The following is an 11780-nucleotide window of genomic DNA, read 5'->3' as shown; positions in this document are numbered from 1 at the left end:
GTATTTATGGGGCAAGAATTTTGAGCTTATCACTGATCACAAACCCCTCTCCTTTATGTTTGATGGATACGGTAGGGGAAATGGTAAAGCTTCAGCCAGGTTAGTATGTTTACTTGCTAAGCTTCAAGAATTCAATTTCACTATTAGGCATATTTTGGGTAAGAACAACATTCGTGCCGATTTTCTTTCAAGGTGGCCAACAGAAAATTGTGAGTCTACCACAATAGATGAGACTGAGTGTGTAGTTTCTAATGTAGAAATGTTTCAAAACTCACAAAAGGTAATTCCAGAAAGCGAATGGAGCAAAGCTATGGAAAATGATGTTGTATTACAGAAAGGTATTAGGTACATGTCCACTTCATGGCCCCCTGTACGCAATTTACCTCCAGATCTAAAAGTGTTTTTGCAGGTATCTGATGAGTTGAATGTTATGCATGGATATCTCTTGAGGGGTGATTTACTTGTTCCCCCTTCCAAAATTAGATACCAGATAATATCCAATGCGCATAAGTCTCATTTAGGGTCCACCATGACCAATAGAAAAATTAAGGAACATTATTGGTGGCCAGGGATGGACCTTGATGTGAATTTGCATGTTGAAAAATGTGACATTTGCATTAGAGCAGATAAGCATTGGAAGCCTTGTGTGCAAGAATTGCAACTTGTTTCAATTCCCAATTCTTCTTGGTGTAAGATTGCCATTGATATGGCAGGTCCCTTTCATATTTTAGAACACGACTCTAAATTTGTAATTGCTATCAGTGACTACTACAGCAAGTGGATATACCACAAATTTGTACATACCATTGATTCTGAGTCTGTTATTGACTTTTTAAAGACTTGTTTTACTATTAAAGGAAGCCCAAGAGTAATTGTTTCAGACAATGGCAAGCAACTAACTTCCAACAAAATTACTGAATTTCTAAACTTACATGGTGTGCGGCAAGAGAAAACCCCACTCTATTCCCCCCAAGTCCAACGGTCAAATTGAAAGAGTCAATCGCTTTTTAAAGGATGGCATTCAATAGGCAGTGGCTTCCAGTCTACCTGTCAAGGATTTTATTCAAGAAAGAGTTTTTGCTTACAACACTACTCCCAACAGCGTTACTGGTTTTTCACCTTTCTTTTTAATGAGAGGGAGAGGAGACGACAATGAATTTGTTCCAGAGTTTATTACGGGCGAGAACTGTCCCTCCTCGACAGTTGCCATAAATGATGAACAGTTGCAAGTGAAACAGAAAATTGTTGACGGACAGTTGAAAAATAAGAGTTATCACAATAAAGTACACAGGGCCATTAACAAGGAGTTTTGCAAAGGTGATTGGGCTATTGTCAAGAAACCTAATCTTCAACTCAAAGGCATGTCGAAGTAGTGTGATCCCAAAGAAGTCATTGATTTTTCTATTCGTCTCAAAGATCTTGGTTGGCGTAACAAATCCGATGTCATAAAGTTGAGAAAAGATCAGGCCGAGTTATGGTACAGTAGTATATGTGATCTTACCCTATTGGGAGGTGAATTTTCTTGGCTTGATACATACTCAGGAGAAATCAGTAATGGTTCTAATACTCATAACTGTAATGCCAATGATGTAGATAGTACTAGCAGTAAAGTCCGTGAAAGTTCAAGTACACATGTAAGTGATGTTGTAAACAAAGAAAGTGATTCATGTAATGTGACTGAGACAAGTAATAGTGATAGTTGTGATTCAGTTCCAAGACAAGTCAATCCTGCAACCACGGAATCTGGCAACAGCTCCACAGATTGTCATGGAGGGTGGGAAGGCACTAGTACCAGATTTGGCAGATTAGCCAAGTTGCCTAAAGCTCTTAAAGAATATGTATTGCATTAATTGTTCCATTTATTAGGAAGGGAGATGTTGTAGTTCTAGTCTTCCACTTCCTTGTTACCTCCCAGTGGTCATCCCCCACAGGTCACTTAGAATGCTCATTTAGTACTTATGTGACGTCACCTCAGCTGGAGATGTTCTTGTCAGTCTTCTTCTGATCTCCCCGCAAGCTCGTTATTAATAATTAATAAAAAAGAAGTAGAAATCTTCTAGTTCGTCTCTGCATTCATTGTCACTACAGCCATGCCTTAATTACGTTGGCCACACCCCTTTGAGACACCCCAGTTTTTTCATACCACTTAAAGCCCTGGACTTACCTACATGCACACACACCCAGAATCGCCCCTGCGGAGATTTTACTATAAGAAGGGACATGAATATACACCCTCTCCAGGCAGAAGCGCTACTAGAACCAGATTTCGGAGGGGGGGGGGGTTCTATCTGCAATAGGCAGGGTGGAGAAACAGGGACTCTGAGAAGGGGTGACAAAACAACAAAGAGCCTCATTAACAAGCATATGGTCCTGTGAAATGCTCGGGTGCGGTTGCATGTGCCCGCGAAACTGTCTCAGCCTGGGCGGCCTCACACGAGGGGGAGGAAGAGAGGGGGCTGAAGCCTTTTGAGCCCAATGGGCGTTGCGAGCCTGTTTCCAGGGGAGTCGGTGGTACGAGTGCGGAGCCCCGTCCCCCTATTCAAGCTGGACAACAGAGGACATCTTGTGACGCGCACGCAGTCGTCGCGGAAGGGCCATCACGTCACACTGCCCCTATGGCAGCACGACGTGCGCACGCGAGACGCGACGGCGCAGAGGGAACCCCAAGAAACAAGTCGCTGGTAACGCAGGGCCAGGTCGCGTGGCTGCTCTAGGTAGAAACACTCGAACTGTGGGGCACGGGGAGGAGTCAGGGCCGAGTTCGTGACGTCGATACCAGCCGGGTGGCTCTCGTCCCCGGAAGTCAGTTCACCAGCAATAATAATAACAACAACACCCTCGATCGTCTGGCTCGGAGCGGTCGCCCAGCTGTCGGGTGTAGACGTCAGCTGTTTTCGGTGTCGACTTCGCCCATTGAGGGGAACGGAAGGCAGGCGAGCGCGCAGCAGGTACATTGTGTGCTAGATGTACGTATGGTAGGAAGGGAGGAACCCGGTGGTGACTTCGGTCGGCTGTCCCACTGTGTCGAAGGCAGCCGCGGCCTCGCTCTCCACCCCCACTGCGGCATTCCCGATTCGGGCAGAGGGAGACTGCAGTGGGTGCTAGATTGCTCTGTTCTGTCCTGGGCAGCGATGCCGGTGTCAGGACGGGCCTGTCTGTCCCGCATATTGTTGGGAACAAACATTTGTTTCTTGCGCTTTTTTTTTTATTGTGGACGCGAATATGACTTCTGGATTGTTCGTACGTCCATAAATAATTGTCACCCATTTTTGATCTTTGAGCGTTTTTTGTTCCAACCTCGGGTCTCTTTCTGTTTGTTTACAATGGGCGTTTGCTTGGGGCACAGACACTCTCGGCCGCGTGAGTCATCGGTACTGTCTTATCCAAACAATTGCCTAAGCAGCAAAGCTTCGTAGTCAGGGCAGGCACGGCTTCTTTGCCTGTAGCAGTACACGGGTAACTAAACAGATCCTTGGTACAGCAATCGATTTCCAAAGTATGTTTATCCCAGTAGAGGACCCACGAATGCTCACCAGACTGGCAGCACAGCAAGTGAGTCAAAACCATTCCAACAATCTAGAACACCCCCTATACATGCCAAATGCAAATTCCAAGCACTAAAGAAACATGCATTATTTTATTTATTTTATTTTAAATGTATTATATAGCGCTGGCTAGACCCGGAGGTATCAGAGCGCTTTACATGAGCATCAGATCATAGTTACAGGTTACATCGTTACAAATGTTACACAGTTATTAGAGCAGCATGGCAAACATCTTAGCACTTGTATAGAAATACAACACAACACCCATACTACACCATTCCCTCTTTTATAACAAATGAAAATAAGATACATAATCTTTAAACCTGACAGTAGCCACGCTGATCCTACAACTCCTGAGCAAATTACTTCCATCTCCATCCTGACCATATTGTATTGTGTATAACCGGTCTGGAAGTAACAAAGCTACTATTACCCCTGTCACCGCCAGTAGGAGGAGAGACTGTGTTAGATATAGTCTCATGATTGTCATTAGGAGAATGGGTCATCTCACCCAGACCAAGCCAATCATGGTTTTCAGTGTTATTCTTTTCCCACACACGCTGTTGACTGAAGTGATCGTTAATAATGCCCGCCTGTTCGTTGCTCAACTTGACAAGTGCATTCCTATTCCACCACCCTGTGTCTTCCAACAAAACAGCCATTTTGGACACTTTAAGTACTTTTGCAAGTTCAGAACAATTAGTGTCCTTTCACCTCTTTTATGGGTCTTTTAATAAGCACACAGACACCAATCTCATATCTTTCACATGCTAACGCTGATCCAAATTTCTTTTGTAGCCAGCTTGCCTTTCTTCCACATGTTAACGTACCTTCTGTAAATCCAACGCACCATGGACTTGTCCCACGCTATCAACTAACCACGCAGGATTTAAAATAGACATAGGTTTTCTTCCTCTTAAAAGAACACTTGGGATAATACCTGTTGTACTGTGAGGAGTAGTATTGTAACTTCATGCTTTGTGGTGCAAATAATCTGCTACAAATCACGTTTATTAGCAGTAGCAGTTTGCACTCCCTCTTTCAACAAGCTTTTTGCCCTTTCAACAAGTCCATTAGAAGAAGGACAATACAATGGCATCTGAACATGCTTTATATCCTGCTTACTAAGAAATCTGGCCATTTCCTCTGAAACAAAATGCCTTCCATTATATGTCACAATCTCCTTTGTGGTGACCTCAATAAGAAACAAACATTCCAAAAATTCCCCACACTGCTGGAATCAGCTACTTTGACAAATGCAAAGTATAACCATTTTGAAAAGTAGTCAGTGGCCACAGTGAGAAATCTCTTACCACAACCCAAAGCATTAAATGGATCAACAAAATCTAAACCTATTTTTCCCAGCAACTTTAGGCCATTCCACGGGACACAAAGTTGTTGTGGTAGTCTTCCAATGTTTGTCCGAACACAAATACTCATCACACTTCTTAACAGATTGTCTAACTTGACCATCCATACCTGGCCACCAATAACTTTGTGTGATCCTTCTGACAATAGCTGTAATACCCAGATGCCCTTCATGAACAAGAGTAATACATTTGTCTGACAAATCTACAGGTGGCACAAACATGTCTTAGCTAACAAGTATGTCATTAACAAGAGATAACTTGTCCCCCACCTGAGCAAAAGATCTTATATCCATGGTTAAACTCCAGTCACATGGCCACCCATCTACCAAAAACTTCGTAACGCTGTTCAAACACTCCTCCTTAGAACAGCTATCATCCCACTCCTTTACAGTTATTCTGAACTGTTCTGTAATATCACTTATGGTCAAAATAAATTCATCTTAATTCATATATATTTCTTGACTATCTGCATCTTCCACAGGCAGATGCGGAAGACAGTCTGCTCTAACATTTTTACCCCTCTGGCAAATACTTAACATCAAAATTGAACACTTGTAAACTTAACAGTACCCTGTTGAGTCTAGACAAAGCCTTGTTCAAACAACTGTCACCCAATATGTAGCTCATAGGTTTATGATCAGTGTATAACTCAAACTTAGTTGTCCTAATATACATCTTGAACTTTTCTGCTGCCCCTGAGCAAGCTAATGCCTCTCTCTCAATAGTGCTACAGTTCTTCTCTGCAGCACTAAGAGTTCTAGAAGCAAATGCCACTGTCCATTCTTGACCTTTCACCAGTTGGCTCAACTCAGCCCCCAAACCTTTCCAACTTGCATCCTCAGTAATTATTCTTCTCTCCCCATGAGTAAAAGTTCTGACAGCAGAAGCATTAACAATAAACCTTTTTACACAATCAAAAGTTTGCTGAGTCACCTCAGACCATACATAATTTGTGTTTTTCTTCAACAAGTCTCTCAAAGTTTGTACAATTACGCATACCCCTGCACAAACCTAGCATAGTATTCACTAAGACCAAGGAATGCTGTGAGGGTATCTTCGTCTGTAGGTAAAGGGGCATCATTGATTGCATTCAACAGAGATAATTTAGGCTTTATTCCTTCACTTGAAATGTTATGTCCAAGATAATTCACATCATCAGTACAGGAATTTATATATAGCGCAAATCACCAAGCGGTTTCAGTGACAAATGTGCACTTGCCTAAATTGACTGCCAATCCATGCTTCTCAAGTTTATCCAAATCTTTTTCTTACAGAACATAGTGCTGCTCAAATTTCTCAGTATGAATGAGGATACTATCCTGCAATGCTTGGATACCAGTTTTCCCCACCAAACATTTGGTGCATTAACTGCTGAAAAACACTGGCAGCCGATGCAAGCCCAAATGGCTTGCGCATATATAGGCTCCAATTGGAGTTACAAACGTTAATGGTTTGGATTCCACAGTAAGTGGAATCTAGTGGTATGCTGAACGTGAACGCAGGTCAATGGGAGTGAAGTGCTTACTTCATCCAAGACTAGCCAGCATATCATGAATCCTAGTAAAAGGGTGACCAGCAACTAGAATATTGTGGTCAAGTACTCTCAAGTCCACACATAAACTTATTTTGCCTGATCTTTTGCATGCTATTACTGCAGCGGACACCCACTCAGATGACTCCACTGGTGTAATAATACCTTGTGAACTCATGTAATTCAACCAATTTTTAAGTTCTTTACTTCCTGAAATGGATATTGGTCTGAAATTTTCAGCAATAGGGGTAGCATCAAATTTAAACTTAACAGTTTAAACCCTTTAACTGTCCCACCCTATCACTAAAAACAGAAACTTATTTCGTGACACGACCTTGCAATAACCTATCATCCTCCCTTTGCACATGTGTTTCACAGATAAAATGGGTAAATCCCCTAAAACAACTGGCTCAGAATGTCCAGGTCTAAGAATAACGCCCAAATTTGTTTCATCTTGCCATCCTAAAATATCCTGTTTGTTCAAGGCCATATATATCTTTGTAAATACCTCTTTTCCTTTGAACTTAACCATTTTGCTTTTGGGTTAACATCTGTTGGTTTCAATAAGGTATTGGACCAAAATATTTCAAACGTAAGATCCGCAAGGATGGCAGTTGGTGAACCAGAGTCAGCCATAACTGACTGCACCATTTTGCACCTCGCAAATAGGCCCCTTACAAGTTTTGTGAGAACCATTAATTGTATTAACATCCACCTTTAATAAAACATTGTTCAGACCTTCACACACAGATTCATCCTCTACACCAGGGGTACTCAAAGTACGGCCCGCGGGCCAGTGGCGGCCCGCCTGGGCTTCCTTGGCGGCCCGCGGACCTTGTTTCCATTATACAAACGTTTTTACCAGGAAGTTAGTAAACCGCGAAGATGGCCGCAGGTACATACGTAGTGAATACGTATACAATACCTATTCACTACGTTTGCGACTGCGGCCATCTTCTCCGCTTACTGCTTGACTCTAATTGGCCTGCCTCTGTGACGTCACATGCGGCATCCGGTCGGCGCGAAGCACAGGGCCTTTAAAAGTCAGCTGTAACTAGTGCTTTACAGCTGACTTTGGGGAGCTTCCTGTATCCATGGTGACAACGTCCTTCAAGCTCGCAGCACCGGAGAATCTTTGCCGCTTCACTTTTCTGCCCGCAGCCGAGGAGAATCTTTGCCGCTTCACTTTTCTGCCCGCAGCCGAGGAGAATCTTTGCCGCTTCACTTTTCTGCCCGCAGCCGAGGAGAATCTTTGCCGCTTCACTTTTCTGCCCGCAGCCGAGGAGAATCTTTGCCGCTTCACCTTTCAGCCCCGGAGATCCTTTGCAGCAGCCTTATACGCCGGAGGATATTCAGTCCTGCAGGTATGTGCTCCGAGTCTTGCCGCCCACCATGCTTCTGACCCCGCATGTTCTGTGTTTCCATTCGTAGGTCAACCTCCCCACCCACACCCACTATCATTAGCGGCGTTAGGAAAACAAATTGTGAGCATGGAGGCGTCTGTTTTGAGGCATGAGCCAGCCCTCGCCTGTGTGCAAGGTCTTTCTACAGAGGTCGCGAGGGCCTGGCTCGTGCCTCAAAACAGACACCTCCATGCTCACAATTTGTTTTCCTAACCTGCAGGTACTGTCCTGAGTCTTGCCGCCTGCCATGCTTGTGACCCCACATATTCCGTGTTTCCCTCCTCGGACCCCTTGTATCCACCTGTGCTACCGAGGAAAATAGAGGCGATCCAGGGTTATCACCGGTACTCTGCTTCAGTGAAACGGTGCTGAGCGGTAAGCAGGGGCCGAAAAACAGCCTCAGATTGTCATTTTATATATGGTCAGTTAGGGCAGGCACAGAAAGTAAAGAATAGGATGAAGGTACTATAAACATAATGTATGTGCAAATCAAGCAGAAGTAGCCATGCAAGGTTTGTGGACCTATTCCCCAAAAAATGTCTTCTCGAAATATTTGACGATTTGGCCGAATAAATTCCCAGTGAGAGATAAGAATGGCCGTTAAATGATAGTAGCAAATGTTCTTATTTCCAGGAAAAAAACGAAACCGTTTATTTCTAACACACTGTATTCAGTTAGTTGGGTAAACATTGTGCATTGTTCTCTTCCCTCGAACAAAGGTACGCAGCTGATATAGACATTTTCAAAAACTTTGGTCCTTCTTGCACCACATTTTGACACCTCTGAGCCGCTTCCTCATTTGTGTATTTCTGCAAGCAGGTTTGTTTGGCCTACCACTTGCCCCTTCTTCAATACTTCACATAAAGGGGGAGTTTCCAGATTAAAATAAATAAGCAAACAAATAAAGGTTTACAGAAACCAAATTGCATCGCCGAAGCCCTCTGGCCTCCTTCTTCTTCTAGGTGCCTTAAAATTTTCAATGTTGAAACGAATGTGTTTGAGTCTTTTGTCCTTTTTTTTCTTTTTATTCATATAAAATGTATGAGTTCAAACTCTTCCTTGTCCTTTCTGGAAAGAAATAGAAAGATTTAACTTTTACCAGTTGTTTCTTGAGTTAATGTCTGACCTAAAGCTAGCTGATGTCTATAACCGGAATAGTATTAAAGTGAGTACTGGGGTGAGCAGTGGAGGAGTGGTAGTGGGGGTATGTGGTAGGGGTGTGGGGTGAATGAAGAATCCATTTCCAATTGCAGTATAACTGTGCTTCTGAGGCCACCATTTCCACACTGAATAACCAATATAATAAACCTGATGCTCAAGTAGAACTGCTGCAAATAGGTGGGAGGTGGGTTCTTTTGGCTACAGCTGGCGGTTTTTTGACACTGCACCCTGGACACAGGCCTCCTGCACAGGAGGGGGGGGTGTTGCTCTGTTTTCCACACGGTCCCGTTGTATTCGTGCTTGCATGAAATTCCGATTGCATTAATGCCTGGCAGTACATTTGTTGTAATGTGTTCCATCGTGTCAACACAAATTGGTTATAAAAATGCTATCCTTCACAGACAGAGTTCAAAGTCAGGCTGTGTTTGGTGACCAGTTGCAGCTTGTTCTTTAACATCTCATCCCTCCCTCTCCCCCCTCTCCCTCGTTCCTCCCTTTCCTCCCAACCCTCTGTCTTTCCCACCCAACCCTCTGTCTCTCCCCCTCTCTCCATGTCCCTCCCTCCCTCTCACACCTCTCTCTCCCCCCTCTCTCCTCGCTCCATATCCCTCCCTCTCTCACCTCTCTCCCCCCTCTCTCCTCTCTCCAAATCCCTCCCTCACACCTCTCTCTCTCTCACACTTTTTATATATATATACACACACACACTAAGGTTTCTTATCGAATACCGGTCAGTGATTTCAAAGACAAGAGGTCTAACTCTGTATTATTATTATTTCCCATAATTCACATTAAGCAGCAGATGATGTATTATGTGTCTCACCCATCCCCTCTCTACAGGCTTGACCATGCTATCTGAGCCTTTCAGGTTCCTTTAGTTCGACAGTTACTCCACACCAAACAGCGCTGTCCTAATTAGCTCCTCCCACATGTTTCTACTCTGTATCCTTGTACTGTGTGCACCCGGGGTCTGGTGGCTCAGTGGGCTAATGCGTCCACTGCAGGGGCCTGTGCTCTAGCTCATGGTCACAGATTCAAATTCCGGCAGGTCCTGCCTTTCATCCATCTGAGGTCGATAAAATGAGCTGGGTAGCAATAAACTTCTGTTATTCAGCGCTAAGATACCTAAGGGTGTGTACGTGTGTCTATGCATACCATTTATTTAAAATCCCTATTGGGTGACACATTTCCTGCATAGACCACTGCCTTATGGAAAGCTTCCTGTTTGTCACTTGCAGGCTTATCCATTACTTTGTATGTTTAAACAAAACATTCCTTTGGTGTTGCTCACAGATCTGTTGCGAGAAGTGGTGTCGGTCCAGCGGTCGTGACGCGGTGTCGGTCCAGCGGTCGTGACGCAGTGTCGGTCGTGGGGCGCATCGGTCGTGGGGTGACGTCGGGTGGAATCAGATTCCTGGTCTTTGTTACTGATTGCATAGTAACAAACTAGCTGGAGAGCTCCGCAATGGCCTACAGTCCAGTTTCTAAGGCTTGCAAATGACCCAGGTCAATACAGAGTGAACACAGAACCTTCCGGGAAGCGTGGGAAGAAGAGTACCTGTTTGTGGAATGCCCAAAAGAAAAAGCCACCTGTTTGCTTTGCAAAGAGAAAGTAAATGTTCTTAAGCGATATAACCTTGAACGGCACTACAGAACGCGGCACTCTGGATTCACTGCAAACTTCCCACTGAACTCAAAACTGCGTTCTGCAAAAGTGGCATCATTAAAGCAAGCACTTCTTTCCCAGCAGAAGATCTTCCTTTGCCAGATGAAAGAATCTGAGGCTGTTACAGAAGCGTCTTTCAAAATATGCTACTTGCTTGCCAAACATAAAAAACCTTTCACAGATGCAGAGCTGATGAAGCAATGTTTCCTTTCAGCAGCAGAAATTTTATTTGACAGCTACACAAATAAAGCCAGCATTTTAAAGGAAATTGGTGCATTGCAGCTATCAGATTCAACATGTGCACGCAGAATAGAGGCAATGGGACAAAACGTCAAGGAGCAGGTGATCCAAGCAGTCAGAGAGTCACCGTTCTTCAGCATTGCCTTGGATGAGTCCACAGACATAGGCGATGTGGCCCAGTTATTAGTTTGGGTGAGGTATCTGGACCAATCGCTTCATCCCAAAGAAGAGCTCCTCTGCCTGCTACCACTGCACGGGCACACAAGAGGAGAAGATGTACTGGACAGTATGTGCAACTACTTTAAAACAAATGACATACCACTGAACACTCTTGTCAGCATAACAACGGATGGGGCTCCTGCTATGGTAGGCCATGATAGAGGCTTCGTATCTATGCTTAAAAAGAAGCTCATAGGACAGACTGTGATAGACTACCACTGCATTATTCACCAGGAAGTGTTGTGCGCAAAATTAAAGCATGGAGAACTGAATAATGTCCTAAAAGGTGCAGTGAAAATTGTTAATTTTATCCGTGCCAAAGCTCTGAACCATAGACTTTTTAAAGCAATGCTGCAGGAATCTGAAGCTGAAGAAACCGACATCTTGATGCACACTGACGTGCGTTGGCTAAGCAAAGGGAAGGTTCTGGAGCGGTTCATCGCATTGCTTCCTGAAATTGTACTCTTTGTGAACAGTAGAGGCCAATCGTTCCCAGAACTAACAAATGTGAAATGGCTTGTTATGCTCCATTTTCTTACAGATCTTTTCACACATTTTAATACTCTCAATTTGACCTTGCAAGGTAAACAACAGCTTGTGTGCTCCCTCATGAATGGTATTTATGCTTTTGAAAGCAAGCTTGTG

General features: G+C 44.0%; 1 protein-coding gene across 2 annotated transcripts in view; it reads left to right on the top strand.

Moving 5' to 3' along the window:
• Nucleotides 1-2790: 2790 nt before the first annotated feature.
• The window catches only part of YPEL5 (yippee like 5), a 40110-nt gene continuing 31120 nt past the window's right edge, over nucleotides 2791-11780 (top strand). The window contains exon 1 of one of the 2 annotated variants that reach the window (XM_078649854.1): nucleotides 2791-2948. The gene's annotated coding sequence lies outside the window, so the exon portion shown is untranslated. Of the gene's footprint in view, nucleotides 2967-11780 lie in introns of both variants that reach the window. The other variant, XM_078649855.1, reaches the window with a different exon arrangement.

The sequence above is a fragment of the Lissotriton helveticus genome, chromosome 6 (genome assembly GCF_964261635.1).
Source record: "Lissotriton helveticus chromosome 6, aLisHel1.1, whole genome shotgun sequence".
Lineage (NCBI taxonomy): Eukaryota > Metazoa > Chordata > Amphibia > Caudata > Salamandridae > Lissotriton > Lissotriton helveticus.
Note: the sequence above shows the minus strand (reverse complement) of the source record. Positions and strands in the feature narration are given on the sequence as shown.